The following is a 19982-nucleotide window of genomic DNA, read 5'->3' as shown; positions in this document are numbered from 1 at the left end:
AAGAAGAAGAAGAAGAAGAAGAAGAAGAAGAAGAAGAAGAAGAAGAAAAGAGACTTTGTGTCACAAAACAGGTTGGAAGAAAAGGATGAATATGCAATATTTATCTTTTACCTTCACAGATGTCATCTACATCTCTCTCACACAAAGATTGACTTTAGAATTACGTGTTTTGTGCTCTGAAGTTCATATGTCTAAGATTCTTTTTCCATTGTCATAATACATTTTGTATGATCAGTGGTACAGTTTAGTAAGACATTGTTGAAATCATTGTAACTAATGAAAAGAAAAATTCTAGACCTAGTTCCTAAAGGATGAAAACTAAGCTGATACCCTATTTCCATATATTTTTCATTTTATCTGGATAATTATATACTCACTTAAAAGTGGATATTAGACATATAATGCAGGATAAACATTTTAAAATCTGTGCACCTAAAGAAGCTAAGCAAGATGAAGGACCCTGAGTAAGATTATCAATCCTCACTCAGAAAGGCAAACAAGATGGACATCAGAAGAGGGAGAAAACAAGAAACAGGACAGGAGCCTATCACAGAGGGCCTTTGAAAGAGTCTACCCAGCAAGGTATCAATGCAGATGCTGAGACTCATAGTCAAACTGCAGGGAATCTTAAGAAAGAAAGGGGAAATAGTAAAACCTGGAGAGGACAGGAGCTCCACAAGGAGAGCAACAGAACCACTTATCTTGGCAGAGGGGTCTCTTCTGAGACTGAAACTCCAAACAAGGACTATTCATGGATATAACCTAGAACCCCTGCTCAGATATAACCCATGGAAGCTCAATCTCCATGTGAGTGGCTAGTAAGGGGAACAGGGACTATCTCTGATATGAACTCAGTGGCTGGCTCTTTGACTGCCTCCACCTGATGGGGCAGCAGCCATGCCAGCCCACAGGCTACAATGCAGCCAGTTCTGAGGAGACCTGACAAGCTAGGGTCAGATGGAAGGGGAAGAGGACTTGGAGAGGAGCAAAGGAAGAGATGAGGGAAGAAGGGAGGGGTTGGGAGGGATGAGAGAGGAGGCCACAGCTGGGATACAAAGTGAATAAATTGTAATTAATATAAAAAATAAAATTTAAAATAAAAAATAAGTAAAGCCTTATTTTCAATTGTTTGAAAAATTATTTCACCTCACTTGATATTCAGCTTAATTGACATCTTCAAAAACTCATCAAAAGCAAAATTATCTAGTTTGGTTTATCTTTTGAAATATGCCCTTCCCATCCCTCAAAGGCACTGTTTGGTTATCCTTTCACTAAGTGGATATATACACAGAGCTTTGTGGAGGCCCTTACAATGCTGATCTCTCTGGGAGGGAGGTGGATACTCTGGAACCATATGTTTCTGTTGGGAACACAAGAAATATTTGGGTGATATGGAATAATCTAGAAGCTGTTTATTTAAAATTTTGAATAACTAAGCAATATACATTTTGTTTGTGAAATATAAATTCATTCTTCTCAGGTACCAATTAAAGCTAAACTCACAACTGGGCAAAGGGCTAAGAATAAATAAGAGTGAATCCTCAGTCCTACTTGAACCACTTTAATGTCATCCCCAAGTCAAAGCTCAGAATCTATCTTCAAAGCGGTGGTTGAAGGGATGTAAGAACCAGGAGATGGGACCCTGTGCTTTGAATTGTTATATTCTGGACATTATATGGCTGCTACATTCATGAACTCATGGCTTTTATGACGCTTTAGCAAAGGACTTGCACACTATCAAGAGAGCAAAGTTCGAATGTGGTTGGAGGGGATTCTCTTGGGATCCCGACTCTTACTGAAGAACTAACAGTAACTGATAGCTACTGGGAGAAGAACATCATTCTTATTTGGCAGTCGAGCCACTTCATAGGCTACTCATGTTTCAGAGGATGGCTCCATGTTCGTCGACTTATGAGCATCTCTAATTGGACATACTGAGTTATTTAAAGAAGTAACAAGGATACACGAAATACAGAATATAACATATTAAGGGGGAAATCCAGAGGAAGTTGGAGTGGAGAAAAGGGTTTATCTTCTTCATTGAACACATGAAAAAAATTCTCAGGAAATTTAAAGAAAATGAGTTAACACTGCTAATGTTTTTTAATTAGTAAGAAAAACAACTTACATCAAGCCAATACTCTCCCACTCCCCTATTACATAATCTAAACATGCTGCTGTACCTTAGCAATTTTCTTAGTCTCATTGTTGTTGCTTATTAAAGACAAATGTTAACTATAAATATCTTATAGACACATTTGAAATATTAAATGAGTAAATATTTTAAATATTGGAATATAGCCATGCAAAAAAAGAGAGTTACACAGTATCTCTTAAATAAAATACTTTAAGGCAAACAAAATCAAATGTAACAGTCTGGTAGAGGAACTGCTGGACAAGACTACTAGACATGCTTTGTCATGTAGTTTGATATGTTGGTTCTGGATATGAAAATACATCATGGTATTGAAGAGATATGGGGCAGCCTTTGTGATATATGAAGACAATGCTTCAGGTGCAGCCAATGCATTCTGGGAACTTTCTGTCCTACAAATTCTTAGAACTAAACCTGGCCAAGGGATGGCGGTCCTAGACTGTATTCTAAAGATAGTAAAACCAGCGTACATTTTTCCGCTCCAGCGCTGTTTTGATAGCTCTGGAATATATTGATTCTAATAATATGTGTATATTTGTTTATTTTTTGAGAATTTGACATAAGCATATACTGTGTTTTTCGCAACCTAACCCCTACTTCATCCATTATCTCCTCACAACTTTTCCTTTCCAACTTCATCTGCATTTTTTATTCAAATTTTTATTTTTTTAATATTAGTTACAGTTTGTTAACTTTGTATCCCAGCTGTATCCCACTCCCTCTTTCCCTCCCAATCCCACCCTCCCACCCTCATCTCCACCCTGCCCCTTTCCAAGTCCACTGATAAGGGAAAACCTCCTCTCCTTACATCTGATACTGGTTTATCAGGTGTCTTCAGGACCGGCTGCAAAGTCCTCCTCTGTGTCCTAGCAAGGCTGCTCCTCCCTGGAGTGTGGGGGGAGAAGGTCAAAGAGCCTGCCATCAAGTTCATATCAGAAACAGTCTCTGTTCCCTTTATTAGGGTACCCACTTGGATACTGAGCTACCAAGGGCTACATCTGAGCATACAGAAATTGTGGTACTTTTACACAATGGAATACTATTCATCTGTATTTTTATTAAAGTCCGCTGATTTCACTAGATTGCATCCATACATGGTCCTTGTTTGGAGAAACAGTCTCATAAAAGACCCCTGTGCCCAGATATATTGGGTCCTTGTGGAACTCCTGTCCTCTCCAGGTCATATTAACTCCCTCCCCCCCTTTTTGATTACCTGCATTCTGCCAGAGGTTTGGTTATGAGTCTTAGTATCTGCTTTGATACACTGCTAGGTAGAGTCTTTCAGAGGCCCTCTGTGGTAGGCTCCTGTCCTATTACTTGTTTGCTCCTACATCCAATGTCTATCCCATTTGTCTTTCTAAGTGAGAGTTGATCATTGTACCCTGGGTCCTCTTTCTTGTTTATCTTCTTTAGTTGGATAGATTTCAGTATATTTATCCTATCTTATATGTCTATATAAGTGAGTTTATACCATGTGTGTCTTTCTGCTTTTGGGATACCTCACTCAGGATGATCGTTTCTAGGTCCCAATATTTGCCTGCAAATTTCATGATTTTCTTTTTTTTTAATTGCTGAGTAGTATTCCATTGTGTAAACTCAAAGGACATAGTCATCAAAACAAAATGACAGCCTACAGACTGGGAAAGGATCTTCACCAACCATATATCTGACAGAGGACTGATATCCAGAATATATAAAGAACTAAAGAAGTTAAAAAGTAGCAAATCGGGGGGCGGAGCCAAGATGGCGACTAGCACACACAGTTTCCGAGGTGTGGAAGAGATAAAGTTCTGAGTTGATGAGTGGAAGAACTTCTGAAGCCAGGGAAACAACGGAGAGACTTTCTAAACAACAGGGAACATCGCAGGAGGTGAAAACCTTGGTCTCCGGAGACCCAGGGACTTGTTTGGGGAAGGTGAGAAACGATCCTGTGATCTCTAGGCACTCCCCTCCCCCAGACCTCCCTCCTCCTCAGCACAGCGGACTCGCCTTTCTCAGCAAAGACCTAACTGCCTGGGGCCTGCAGCTACTGAGGCGGAGCCCCAAGCCCTTTATCGGCAAAGGCCAGCAGTACTGTGTCTTGGAGCCCCAGATTCGCGCGGCTGCTGCACCATCCTCCCAGGGCCCAAGTCTGCTAGACGCCATACTAGCTCCGCAGGATCGTGATCACTGACGGTACGGCCCGCCCAATCCAACAGTGACAGAGAATACGCTATATACTCACCAAAACCAGACAGAAACGCCATACAAGCTAGACACACCAGGCGCTGGGCCTCCGAAGCTTGGAGAGCACAGTGAAGAGACCCCAGGACTTCCCAGAAAGCATCTGGACTAGCAACCCAGTCTCCAGTTACAGCGGGACTTTCTAACCTGGCGGCGGAGCAGCACTGAGCTGGCGGGGCACATCAGCCCTCCAGTTTAAGACTAACCAGGGCCAAACCAGAGAACAGAAAGGCTGGTTACCCTGATTCCCACTGACGTGACCACCCTGAAATCTCCAGCTGCAGCAAGACCTCATAACCTGGCAGTGACAACAGCACGGAACTGGTGGAGCACATCAAAGAAGCAGGGCCAAACCAGAGAGCAGAGTGCCCAGATACCCTTATCTCTGCCAAGTGACCTGCCTGTAAGTGAGTGAACCCTTGAGAATCTGCAGCTCCACTGATCCTGGGTCCTTCTAAAACAGAAGCCAGGCATCGAACCCCCTCCCACCCATATACCCACTTTGGGAAACAGAGGGGCACTTGGAACATTGAAGTTCCTGCTCTGTGGGTCTAATTGAGGAGTTAAGGCAGTTAATGCCAGAAATTGCTCTGCGATCATCACTAGCGCCTGTGACATATACATTGCAGAGCCCCTCCCACACACTCAAGGGTTCAACATTAGCCATCACTCTGTCCCTTGAGACACACGCCCACGCCCACTTACACACACACACACACACACACATATACACACGCACGCACGCTTGCATTTGCCTCTTTGCATTTGCATACTTTCCTCCCACAGGTACAGCTAGTCCTCAGCACACGCTAAGGACACGGGACCTCTCTCAACTTCCTGAAGAATTCTCCAGACTCGAGAGAGAGACAGTACCAGTCTGATCGGCAGAATCCAAAAGCAAACAGGGAAGGTCTCAGATAAGCCAATGGCCAGGGGTAGGCGAAAGAACACTTCCAACATAAATCAGGACATCATGACTTCACCAGCAAACCCCAAAATCGATGGATACTCCAATTCATCAGAAGCACAGGAAAATGACCTTAAAGCCATGCTTCCTCAATTATTTGAGGCTCATAAGGAGGAAATGAACAAATCTTTCAAAGAGTTGGCCAGTCAATTGGAGATAAAGAAAGAAGAAATAGACAAAACCCTTAAAGAAACACAGGCAAACATAGCCAAACAAATAGAGGCACAAGTAGAAAAAAAATTAGTGGCATACAAAAAGGAAATGAACAAAGAAATAGAGTACATCGTAGAGAGACAGGAATCCAAATTCAAACACATGGAAGAAATGGTGCAAGGCATGAAAACAGAATTAGAATCAACACAAAATGAGAAAACTCTTGAGCTGGAGAACTTGGAGAAAAGATCAGGAACCACAAAAGTAAGCATCACCAACAGAATACAAGAGATGGAAGAGAGAATCTCTGGAGCCAAAGACACACTTGCAGAAATTGATACTTCTCTCAAAGAAAAAGTAAAATCAGAAAAATTCCAATCACAAAATATCCAAGAAATCAAGGATGCTATGAAAAGACAAAATCTAAGAATAATAGGAATTGATGAAAAAGAAGACTCCAGGCTCCAAGGTCCAGAAAATATTTTCAAGAAAATCATAGAAGAAAATTTTCCCAAATTAAAGAAAGAGATGTCCATAAATATACAAGAGGCCTACAGAACACCAAATAGACTAGATCAGAAAAGAAACACATCACGTCACATCATAGTCAAAACACTAAATCTACAGAACAAAGATATTAAAAGCATCAAGGGAAAAAGGCCAAGTAACATATGAAGGTAGACCTATCAGAATCACACCAGACTTCTCATCAGAAACTATGAAAGCCAGAAGGGCCTGGGCAAGCATCATGGAGACTCTAAGAGATCACAAATGTCAACCCAGACTACTATACCCTGCAAAGCTTTCAATCAACATAGATGGAGAAAACAAAATATTCCATGACAAAACTAAATTTACGCAATATCTATACAGCAAACCAACCCTACAGAAGATACTAGAAGGAAAATTCCAATCCAACGAAAACGAATTCACCCAAGAAAACAGGGCATACAGATAATATCCCAACAAAAATGAAAAGAAAACAAACAATGAATCAAGGTAACATCATCAACTCCATTACAAAAGGAACTAACATGCATTGGTCAATATTATCTATCAATATTAATGGACTCAACTCACCAATAAAAAGACACAGGCTAACAGAATGGTTACGAAAAAAAGAACCAAAATTCTGTTGCATCCAAGAAACACACCTATGCAACAAAGATAAACACTACCTCAGAGTAAAGGGCTGGAAAAATGTTTTTCAAGCAAATGGTTCCAGAAAACAAGCTGGAGTAGCCATCCTAATATCTAATAAAATAGACTTTCATCCGAAGTTAATCAAAAAAAGATAAGGAGGGCCACTATATTCTCATCAAAGGAAAAATCCAACAAGAGGACATCACAATTTTGAATATCTATGCTCCAAATTCAAGAGCACCTACATTCGTAAATGAAACAATATTAAAGCTTAAATCATACATTGATCCTAATACCTTAATAGTGGGAGACGTCAACACCCCACTCTCATCAAGGGACAGATCAACCAGACAGACACCAAATAGAGAAATAAAAGCACTCACAGAATCCCTAAATCAAACGGACCTAATAGACGTCTACAGATCTTTACACCCAAACTCAAAAGAGTATACCTTCTTTTCAGCACCACATGGAACCTTCTCCAAAATAGACCATATAGTTGGTCACAAAGCAAGCCTCAACAGATACAAAAGGATTGAAATAATCCCTTGCATACTATCTGACCACCATGGACTAAAGCTGGACATCAACAACAACAGAAACAACAAAAAGCCAACACGCACATGGAAACTGAACAACTTACTACTCAATGACAGCTGGGTCAAGGAAGAAATAAAGAAAGAAATTAAAGACTTTCTAGAATTCAATGAAAATGAAGGCACAACATACCCAAATTAATGGGACACATTGAAAGCAGTGCTCAGGGGAAAATTTATAACACTAAGTGCCTACAAGAAGAAATCCGTAACATCACATACAAACAACTTAATGGCCCAACTGAACAACCTAGAAAAAAAAAGAAGCAGATACACCCAAGAGGAGCAGAAGGCTGGAAATAATCAAAGTAAGGGCAGAAATCAATCAATTAGAAACAAATAAAATTATCCAAAGAATCAATGAAACAAAAAGCTGGTTCTTTGAGAAAATCAACAAGATAGACAAACCCTTAGCCAAACTAACTAAAAAGCAGAGAGAAACCATACAAATCAGCAAAATCAGAAATGAAAATGGGGACATAACTACAGACACTGAGGAAATCCAAACGATTATTAGGTCATACTACAAAAGCCTATATGGCACAAAATTTGAAAATCTAAATGAAATGGATAACTTTCTTGACAGATTCCATCTACCAAAATTAAGTCAAGATCAGGTAGAAAGACTGAATAGCCCTATATCTCCCAAGGAAATTGAAGCAGTCATTAACAGTCTCCCCTCCAAAAAAAGCCCTGGACCAGATGGCTTTAGCGTAGAATTCAACAAGACCTTCAAAGAAGTACTAAGACCAATTCTCCTCAAACTATTCCACAAAATAGAAATAGAAGGAACACTACCAAACTCATTCTATGAAGCCATAGTCACTTTGATACCTAAACCACACAAAGATCCAACAAAAAAAGAGAACTTCAGACCTATCTCTCTTATGAACATTGATGCAAAAATACTCAATAAAATACTTGCAAACCGAATCCAAGAACACATCAAAGATATCATCCACCATGACCAAGTAGGCTTCATCCCAGGAATGCAAGGGTGGTTCAACATACGGAAATCCATCAATGTAATCCACCACATAAACAAACTGAAGGAGAAAAACCACATGATCATCTCCTTACATGCTGAAAAAGCTTTTGACAAAGTCCAACACCCATTTATGTTTAAAGTCTTGGAGAGATCAGGGATACAAGGCACATACCTAAAGATAGTAAAGGCAATATACAGCAAGCCTATAGCCAACATGAAACTCAATGGAGAGAAACTTAAATCAATCCCACTGAAATCAGGGACAAGACAAGGCTGCCCACTCTCTCCATATCTCTTCAACATTGTACTTGAAGTCTTAGCCAGAGCAATAAGACAACTAAAGGAGATCAAGGGGATACAAATCGGAAAGGAAGAGGTCAAAGTGTCACTATTTGCAGATGATATGATAGTATACATGAGCGACCCCAAAGATTCAACCAGAGAACTTCTTCAGCTGATAAACACCTTCAGCAAAGTGGCAGGATACAAAATCAACTCAAAAACATCAGAAGCCCTCTTGTATACCAAAGACAAAAAGGCTGAGAAAGAAATTAGGGAAACAACACCCTTCACAATAGCCACTAATAACATAAAGTACCTTGGTGTGACTCTAACCAAGCAAGTGAAAGACCTGTTTGAGAAAAACTTCAAGTCTTTGAAGAAAGAAATTGAAGAAGATCTCAGAAGATGGAAAGATCTCCCGTGCTCATGGATTGGTAGGATTAACATTGTGAAAATGGCCATCCTGCCAAAAGCAAACTACTGATTCAATGCAATTCCCATCAAAATACCAACTCAATTCTTTACAGACCTTGAAAAAAAGATTCTCAGCTTCATATGGAGAAACAAAAAACCCAGAATCTCCAAAACGATCCTGTAGAACAACAGATCATCTGGAGGTATCTCCATTCCCGATCTCAAGCTGTACTACAGGGCAACAGTAATAAAAACTGCATGGTATTGGCATAGAAACAGAAAGGAGGATCATTGGAATCGCATAGAAGACCCAGAAATAAACCCACACACCTATGAATACTCAATATTTGACAAAGAAGCCAAATCCATTCAATGGAAAAAAGACAGCATCTTCAACAAATGGTGCTGGACCAACTGGATGTCTACAAGCAGAAAAATGAAAATAGATCCATATTTATCACCCTGCACAAAACTAAAGTCCAAGTGGATCAAGGACCTCAACATAAAACCAGATACTCTAAATCAGTTAGAAAAAAAAGTGGGGAACAGCCTAGAACTCATTGGCACAGGAGACAACTTCCTGAACAGAACACCAACAGCACAGGCTCTAAGAGCAACAATCAATAAATGGGACCTCATGAAACTGAAAAGCTTCTGTAAAGCAAAAGACACTGTCATCAAAACAAATAGACAGCCTACAGATTGGGAAAGAATCTTCACCAACCCTTTATCTGACAAAGGGCTAATATCCAGTATATATAAAGAACTAAAGAAGCAGAAAAGCAACAAACCAAGTAATCCACTTAAAAAATGGGGAACAGAGCTAAACAGAGAATTCTTGAAAGAGGAACGTCGAATGGCAGAGCAACACTTAAAGAAATGCTAAACCTCATTAGCCATTAGGGAAATGCAAATCAAAACGACCCTGAGATTTCACCTTACACCCATCAGAATGGCCAAGATGAAAAACTCAAGTGATAGCACATGCTGGAGAGGTTGTGGAGAAAAGGGAACGCTTCTCCATTGCTGGTGGGAATGTAAACTGGTTCAACCACTTTGGAAGTCAATCTGGTGCTTTCTCAGACAACTAGGAGTAGTGCTACCTCAAGACCCAGCTATACCACTCCTAGGTATATACCCAAAATTTGCTCAAGTACACAACAAGGACATTTGTTCAACCATGTTCGTAGCAGCTTTATTTGTAATAGTCAGAACTTGGAAACAACCCAGATGTCCATCAACGGAGGAATGGATACAGAAATTGTGGTATTTTTACACAATGGAATACTACTCAGCAATCAAAAAGGAGGAAATCATGAAATTTGCAGGCAAGTGGTAGGATCTAGAAAAGATCATTCTGAGTGAAGTATCCCAGAAGGAGAAAGACAAACTTGGTATATACTCGCTTATATAGACCTACAAGATATGATAAACATAATGAAATCTACACACCTAAAGAAGATAATCAAGAAAGTGGACAGAGGCGAAGGTGAATAATCCTCATTTAGAAAGACAAATGGGATGTGCATTGAACTTATGACAGGAGTCTACCACAAAAGGCATCTGAAAGACTCTACCTAGCAGTGTTTCAAAGCAGACACTAAGACTCATAACCAAACCCTCGGCAGAGTGCAGGGAATCATTTGAAAGAAGGGAAGTTAGTATGATATGGAAAGGATAGGAGCTCTACAAGGACCAAACATATCTGGGCACAGGGTCTTTTCTGAGACTGACATTCAACCAAGGACCATCTATGGATATAACCTAGAACTTCTGCTCGGATGTGGCCCATGGTAGCTCAGTAACCAAGTAGTTTTCCAAAGTAAGGGGAACACGGACTATTTCTAACAGGATCTCAAGGGCAGGCTGTTTGACACCCCCCCCCCTAGGGAGGAGCAGTCTGTTAGGCCACAGAGGAGGACTTTGCAGCCAGCCCTGAAGATATCTGATAAAACAGGGTCAAATCAGTGGACTTAGAAAGGGGCAGGGAGGAGACCAGGGAGGGAGTGTGGGGTTGGGGAGGGAATGAGGGAGCAGGATACAGCTGGGACACAGAGTTAACAAAATGTAACTAAAAAGAAAAAAAATAATAAATAAATAAATAAAAAGTAGCAAATCAAGCAATCTGATTAAAAAATGGGGTACAGAGCTAAAGGGAGAATTCTCAGTAGAGGAATACAGAATGGCAGAGAAACACTTAAAGAAATGCTCAATGTCCTTAACCATCAGAGAGATGCAAATCAAAATGACCCTGAGATTTCACCTTACACCCATCACAATGGCTAAGATCAAAAACTCAAGTGACAACACATGCTGGAGAGATTGTGGAGAAAGGGGAACCCTCCTCTATTGCTGGTGGGAATGCAAACTTATACAACCACTCTGGAAATCAATCTGGAGCTTTCTCAGACAATTAGGAATAGCGCTTACTCAAGATTCAGCTATACCACTCCTAGGCATATATCCAAAAGAGGCTCAAGTACACAACATGGACATTTGCTCAACCATGTTTGTAGCAGCTTTATTTGTAGTAGCCAGAACCTGGAAACAACCCAGTTGTCCCTCAGTTGAGGAATGGATACAGAAATTGTGGTAATTTTACACAATGGAATACTATTCGTCTGCATTTTTTATTAAAGTCCGCTGATTTCACTTAGAGCTCCATGTACATGCATTATAGGGCCATCTACTGGAGCATGGATAACCTCTCAGGGACCACATCCATAGAAGAAAAGCTGACTTTCCATCTCTCAGGAGCAATGCCATGTGAAAAACAGCTCAGCTAAGGGTGAAACTTCACCATCCCTTCTCCAAAGAGTACTAGGTTTTGAGTTTTGAGTGCTAGATTTTGACTAGCTTGATAGGGTGCAGGTTTTGCTCAGTCAGTTGTTGAGTTCTTTTGTGCAATGGCCCTATCAGGAAAATATGGCTGGGGTGCAGTGTCATTTATCAGATCCATCTCTGATAAGAATTTCACCCACTCTTCCACAATGATCTCTGATACTTCAAAGAAGGGATGCAAAGTAGATTTTCTTCTTTGGGCTCTGCAACTCCCAGTCTCATGCTCTCTGTGCATTAACCTTTGGTTTCTCTGTGTTAATCAGCATTTACATAAAAAAGAAGCCTCTCTGATTAGTGTTAAGAGATACATTCATGTGTAGAAAGATTAAAACTTTGGGAGTTTTATGCTAAGTACTTTTTTTTTTCTCCAGTGCTAAAATTCTTTATTACAAAAAGTAGGAATGGAATACAGTTTTACCCTTTAGATTTTTCTTCTTTTATTTTATTAATTACAGTTTATTCACTTTGTATCCCCCCCATAAGCCCCTCCCTCTGCCCCTCCCAAACCCACCCTCCCTCCCCCTACTTTACCCATGCCCCTCCTCAAGTCCACTGATAGGGGAGGTCCTCCTCTCCTTCCTTCTGATCTTAGTCTATTAGATCACATCAGGAGTGGCTGCATTGTCATCTTCTGTTGCCTGGTAAGGCTGCTCCCCCCTCACGGGGAGGTGATCAAAGAATAGGCCAATCAGATTATATCAGAGGCAGTCCCTCTTGCCATTACTATGTAACCCACTTGGACACTAAACTGCCATGGATTACATCTTCCAAGGGGTTCTAGGTTATCTTCATGCCTGGTACTTGGTTGGAGTATGAGTCTCTGGGAAGACCCCTGTGTTCAAATTTTCTGGTTCTGTTGCTCTCCTTGTGGGGTTCCTTTTTTCTCCAGATCTTAATATTTCCCACTTCTTACATAAGATTCCATGCACTTTGCCCAACAGTTGGCCATAAGTCTCAGGGTCAGCTTTGATAGTCTGCAGGGCAGAGCCTTTCAGAGGCCCTCTGTGACAGGTTCCTAGGTTGTTTACTGTTTTCTTCTTCTTCTGATGTCTATCCTCTTTGCCTTTCGGGATGGGGATTGAGCGTTTTAGTCAGGGTCCTCTCTCTTGATTAGTTTCTTTAGCATTCCTCAAGATCCAGCCATACCACTCCTAGGCATATATTCAAAAGAGGCTCAAGTACACAATAAAGACATTTGCTCAACCATGTTTGTAGCAGCTTTATTTGTAATAGCCAGAAGCTGGAAACAACCCAGATGCCCCTCAACTGAAGAACTGATACAGAAATTGTGGTACATATACACAATGGAGTATTACTCTGCAATGAAAAATAAGGAAATCATGAACTTTGCAGGTAAATGGTGGGACCTGGAAAGGATCATCCTGAGTGAGCTGTCCCAGAAGCAGAAAGACACACATGGTATATACTCACTCATATAGACATATAACATAGGATAAACCTACTAAAACCTGTACATCTAGAGAAGCTAAATACTTTTTATCATCATCATAATAACAATCTCTCTCTTAAGGCTCGTGATTTAGCCAGCAATAGGTTCTTGGCCAGGTTAACAGTACCAGGCATGAGTTGTGGCTGGTGAAGGGGATCTTGAATCTAGTCAGAAAGTGCTTGTTTTCTTTCATAATACTCATATCACTATTTTACAAGTGGGCACATCTTGCTAGACGATTGTTATTTCAGTGTACATGTTTATCAGCTGGACAAGAATATCCCTTGGTGGCATGGATAGGATCTTCCGGCCACACCTTCAAGGGTAAAAGGTAGCTAGCAGAAACAAGGCTTAAAGAACAGTACCACATTGCTTTCTCTATGAACTATGAGTCAAGGATGAGGTGGCTTCAGTGGTAGGGTCTTACAATCAAGTCCTGGAGGATACGCAAAGGCATTTATAATAACATATAATGTTTGGGAGCCCAACATACCCCACTAACCAACCACAGAAGAAGTCAAATAAGCTTCATGTCCTTCTTATTTAGTATTCTATGTTGACTGGAAGAGGCAGTCCACCTGATATATATGTTAGTTCCATTCCAACATTTTCGATTATATGCATGTTTATGTACTTTAATATGTTTCCACAATATTTTATTTCCCTGTATTTTCATCCAAAATGTTAGTCATCCTCTATAAATTTTATCCTCTACCTGGCCTCTTGTGTTTTCCACCCCACCTAACCATTCCCACAAAATTAATCTCCTCTCTCCTTTTATGCCTCTGGCCTTCTATTTCCTACCCCCATGATATTCCACCATGACCCCTTCCTCATTCTTTGACTTATATGAATACTGCAATCCTATCACCCATATTTAAAGACTCAAAGATAGATTTCACATATGAGAGAGAATATGTGGCATTTCAGGGTCCAGGTTCTTCTTTCAGAATCAATATTTCTAGTTCCATGTGATATAAAATATCAAAATAGTTTTAGTTTTCATTTCACTAAGGACTAAGTATGTTGAAGAAATTCTTAAATATCTATACACATCATATTATTGTATTATTACTTCATTTTCTGCATAGAAAATCTGCTTTCATACCTTGGTTATTATAAATAATGCTGCAAAAATATATGGTAATGCAGCCATCGCCCATCAAGTGTGCACCCATAGGGTATGCACCCACCTGTGGAATGTGATGAACTAATTTCCTTTTATGTATATATAGAGGTGAATTTGGTTGTTCGTTTGATCACTCTGTTCTCAAGTGCCTCTGGACCTTCTGTACTGGTTTTCACATTAGCAGCACTACTTTAAACTCCCACCATCAATCTGCAGTACTGGCTTGACGTGTATCCTTTTTTCTTTAGTTGATATTCCTCTAGTGTGTTTTAAGAATACAGAGTTTTACTTTACAAAGCATTAATTGCTTTGGCTTAATTTTTTACTAGTCGCTTCATATTAGAGTTAATGACACTGTTTCATTTCATTTTAGTGTGTTATGAATAATTTTATATCTTTTGACTTTTCTAAACTTACTGAGCTTAATCCTTTTTCTCTTCTTTTCTTTTTTTTTTGAGCGGTGATATAGTTTTCTCCATACAAAAGAACGTGTATGTAAACAATCGATATTTTGCCTTTATATTTTTTCTATTTTTTTTTTTTTACTTTCTGCTTAATTTCTCTAGCTATTACTTCTAGTAGTATGTTAAATAGAAATGGTTAATGTTGGCGTAGTTGTTTTTTTTCTTTGTTTTTAGAGAAGACTCAACTTTTCTCAGGTGATTTTATTATTAGTTTTGAGGTCTGCTTGGAGGGGAAAAAAAGATGTTCTATAAACAATTAATGTAGAGTTTTAGAAGTAGAATGATGAGTGCTGAAGTCTTATCTTATGCTTCTGCAACATTTAGCTGTGAGGCATGCAGACATTACCAGTTAGCTATGAAGAGAAAAGGGAGCCTAGCACCAATCACCCAGTCAGAGAAAACTGATACAGAGAATGTCTCCAGAGAGTAGAATGGTCATTCAAAGGAAAAATAGGGACTGTCAGAGAAACAGAAAGAAAAATGAACCCTAACAGACACCCAAGGTAAAGCATTCAGGTATTGAAAGTACAATAGCATCTAATGATTCTGAAAGGTCAACCATGGTAAAAACTTGGAAATGTCCATGAAATTTAGAGATGATGCAGCAACTGGTAGCTTAAGTAAAGGTAATCTTCCCATATGAGTGATGTAATCCAGCATTAAATCTTGATACAGACAGTGGGAGTAGAAGAAACAAAAATAGAACTGGTAAAACATCAATTTTTAAAGAGTTTACATATAGACATAAATATTGCAGTTGTGGCCGATGTGAGTCCCCAGGATGTTGGGGCAGTTGTGGCCGATGTGAGTCCCCAGGCTGTTTGGGTAGTTGTGGCTGATGTGAGTCCCCAGGCTGTTTGGGTAGTTGTGGCTGATGTGAGTCCCCAGGCTGTTGGGGTGTGAAGGAATTACAGATCAAAGCCATCAGCGTATGAAATCCAATGTTTTAAAATCCATATTTGCTCTTTTAAGTGTCTCATTTCATAAACCAAGTAATAAATATGTACATTGTATATGTCCAATCTTGACATTGAATTTATGAATTAAAGTTTAATTATACCCATGTAAATTATTTCCCCAAATCATTTTCTCATAATCTTTATCCATCTTGTGTAAACAACATTAAATCTTTGCTTGAGACATCAATGTCAGTAACACCTAATTCTACGCCTAACATTTTATCACCAAGGCTCATAGATTCTGCGATAATTACATTAAGTTTAATAAAAACCATAATAAGAATAAATGGCTGCTGTAGTGTAGAGAAATGCCACTCTAATTTATGGACCTTATTTCAAAGCTTAGAAATTTGTGTGTATTAAATAAAAATGCTTCTGACTAAAATAATTTATAACTATATCAAAATTATTAGGCAAAGAATATGTGTAAAAGTAAGATTTTTATCTCATGATACTAGTAGAGTTCCAATACACAACAATAATGATGAATAATTTTGAAAGCTAGCCTTTATTTAAGAATATGCTGACATTAAGAAGATTTTGCTGTGGTAGTTGAATAATCAAGTCACCAGCAACAGGCAGGCAGATAGTTTTATAAGTCTGTAGCTTTCTTCAAAGTAAATTTCTTAATGCCTAGAAGTATTTTAATTGTCATTTATTTTTATAGTTTTACTTACTTGGGGCTCTTTATTTTCAAATGCTTGACTTCTCCTTTCTTCCTGTATATATGAATTTGTGCCTTGCCTGTGCAAATTAAGCAAAGCAAAGTGGTCCGACCAGTATGCTTGACTCATGAAGATACATGCCAGGAAGATCCCTTCAGTTTGTGCTGCATGCTTCATGGGAGAAAACTGGTGTGGTGATTTATATTAATAATATCTGGAAATCCTTCCTAGTCTTGCCCAAAGTCCATTTCACTTCTGCTGTAATGACCAAAATCCCCTTTCCAGGACAGCCAAACTTCAAGAGCAACTGGAGTAGAGTGTGCTTCACATCCTAAAGTGAATTGATTTGAGCCACTACATTTTACGATTGCTTGCATTTTTTTCCAAAATCTTTTCAAAACTCTTCTAAAGATACATTTTTTCTTTGTCTGGGTAGTTAATGAACATGTCCAAGGTTTGTTCCTGTTTCCCCTTGGTCAATGAAATATATGACATCATTAATGAACATTTTTATCTTAATTGAATTTCACAAAACTGGGAAATCATAAACAAGAAAAAAAAAATCAAGGGACTTTTGACCTTGTGTGCCCATGATATGCAGCACAATGGGTGAATTAAAATATGCATGCTTTCACCATCTGAAACCCAAAGTAGTCCTAACATTGATGTCACTTGTGTCTACAGAGTATTTGTCTCCAGCTTTCTGAGATACATGTAGAGACTTAGGAAATGCTAACTCTTAAGTTAGCATTCTAGAAGAGGGAAAGTGTCTTTTTTTTCTGTGAAAGTTCTAATGAAGGATGTTATTTTTTTGAGAGAAAATGTTCCTGGTAACATTGCGCAGAGGCGGCAGGAGGAAGGCTGGGGTAAAGCTTGAAGGGTACCTGCTAGCACACAAAAAAGTGGAAAGAGAACGGTCCTCCTCACATTGCAGAGGAGCAGACCAGGGAGGGATGTGAAGATGCAGAGAAGCTGACTGTGGTAGGATAAGAACGAACATTAGTAACAACAGTGTGTGGTAAAATGGAGAGCCCATGTGTACGTTAGCACTGCCAGACCATTCTAGAGTCTGGTAGAATAACAAGTCTACAAAAAAAAAAAAAAAAAAAAAAAAAAAGTTGAATTTGAGTTGAAATATCTTCAGCTCTAAAATGGTCAGATACTTGTTGAGACAAATGTAGCTGAGATTTCTGAAAGGACATTCTACTGGTTCACAAATTCATGTGTATGTGGGCAACACTACCTGGACTCAGGAAGTTATTAATAAAATAAATAAACATATAGAGGTCATGACGGTAGGAGGGAGGTGGACAGGGGTGTTCTGCTCAGAGTTGAAGAAGTAATGTGGATGGGTATGAGCAAGTGTTAAATACTATTAAAAAGTTGTCTGTCCTTTATAGGGCTCCATATTGGGAGGATTTTTACTATAATTGTGTGGTTTGTGTGGGAGAAAGCCTTTGCAAAGAAAGTGCCTCTGAGTATGCTATTTACACATATTCTGGAAACATACCATGACTGACTTCTTTTTTTTTATTAATTACACATTATTCATTTTGTATCCCCCCATAAGCCCCTCCTTCCTCCCCTGCTGATCCCACCCTCCCTCCTCTTTCTGCATGCATGCCCCTCCCCAAGTCCACTGATAGGGAAGGTTCTCTTCTCCTTTCTGATCTTAGTCTATCAGTTCTCATCAAAAATGGCTGCATTGTCATCTTCTGTGGCCTGATAAGGCTGCTCTCCCCTAAGCAAGAGAGAGGACCCTAACTAAAATGTTCAATCCCCACCTGAAAGGCAAAGAGGATGGATATCAGAAGAAGAAGAAAACAGGAAACAACCTAGGAACCTGCTACAGAGGGCCTCTGAAAGCCAGAAGAAGAAAACAGGAAACAAACTAGGAACCTACCACAGAGGGTCTCTGAAAGCCTCTGCCCTGCAGACTATCAAAGCAGATGCTGAGCCTGATGGCCAACTGTAGGGCAGAGTAAATGGAATTTTATGTAAGAAGTGGGAAATAGTAAGAACTGGAGAAGAGAGGAACTCCACAAGGAGAGCAACAGAACAAGAAAATTTGAACACAGGGAACTTCCCAGAGACTCATACTCCAACCAAGGACTATCCGTGGAGATAACCTAGAACCCCTTCACACATGACTGATTTCTTATTGCCACAATTTCTGTTCCCACTTCTATGATAGCTCCTCTTCTATATTCTTTTTTTTTAATTTTTATTTTTCTTTATTAATTACACTTTACTCACTTTGTATCCCCCCACGTGGTTCCCTCCCTCCTCCCATCCCAATCCCTCCCTTCCTCCACCCTCTGTCTGCATGCTCCTCCCCAAGTCCACTGATAGGGGAAGACTTGTTTTCCTTCCTTCTGATCCTAGTCAGTTAGGTCTCATCAAGAGTGGCTGCATTGTCTTCTTCTGTGGCCTGATAATGCTGCTTCCCCCTCAGGGAGAGGAAATTAAAGAGCAGGCCAATCAGTTCATGTCAGAGACAGTCCCTGTTCCTATTACAATGGAACCCACTTGGATACTGAACTTCCATGGGCTACACAATGGAATATTACTCTTCTATATTCTCGATCACTTGATATCAGAATCAAGAACTCATTCCAGGGCATCTTAATACCTCTAATAACATGCTTTTCTCTTACATTGTTCTAAATATTATTAAACAGTTGGCAGTTTGTCCAGATATTGGTGGTAAGTTCTTATTTCTAATATAGAACACTTAATCTACAATATACTGTTATCTGCCCTTAAAATTTACTAGTAATTGATGAGCATCTAAAAATCAACATCTTCAAAATTAAAGCTGTATTTTCTCTCTGACTGCATTCACCAAACCCCAGTGAGGAATTCTTCCATAATCCTGACACCATAGCTCTGGAGAAATCACATGAATATCTCTTCCAGTCCCTCAATATTCTAAGCAAATCTATTTACTCCCCAGTGCAATGTTCTTCCTCACTCTATAAATTACCATTATAGTCTCCCACCTGGAGCCATCATTTTCTCTTCCTGAATTTTGTATAATACTTTAGTGTCATTTCACTGTGAGTACCCACATACACAAAAACCCCCAATGCCACTCAAAATTTTTCTACAAAATTTAAAACATGAATTTATAGCATGGCTGTATCACCTCCTCATTTTTTCCCATAATTTTCACTCTACTTAACAGTTAAAGCCCTGTTGTGTGACAGATTTGGAAGATATGAATAATGTGTATGTCCCTAGATAGGAAACTGATGGCATAGCAAGTATGGGCATCACCAAAGTCAAACTTTGTGTTCAGTGAGTTGTATTGGGATTACTTACAAGAATATAGGTAATGTGAAAAGACACAAAGAGCTACATCACCAAAGCCCACCTCAGTATGAGTGACACTCAGAGAAGCAGAAAACCTGATGCACGCTGCACAGCCTGGAGGCAACTCAGCAGATTGGAGGGTGTCCTTTCTTGATGGCTCAGCTGCTGAGTGTGTTCTAGCCAGTTTGGCAAGTCTTTGTTTCTTCTAGGCTGTTTTCCTGCTTCTCAGGCTTTATTT

This window comes from Psammomys obesus, unplaced genomic scaffold, assembly GCF_907164565.1.
Source record: "Psammomys obesus unplaced genomic scaffold, mPsaObe1.curated_primary_1811, whole genome shotgun sequence".
In the NCBI taxonomy this organism is placed as follows: Eukaryota; Metazoa; Chordata; class Mammalia; order Rodentia; family Muridae; genus Psammomys; species Psammomys obesus.
This window is presented reverse-complemented; position numbering follows the sequence as displayed.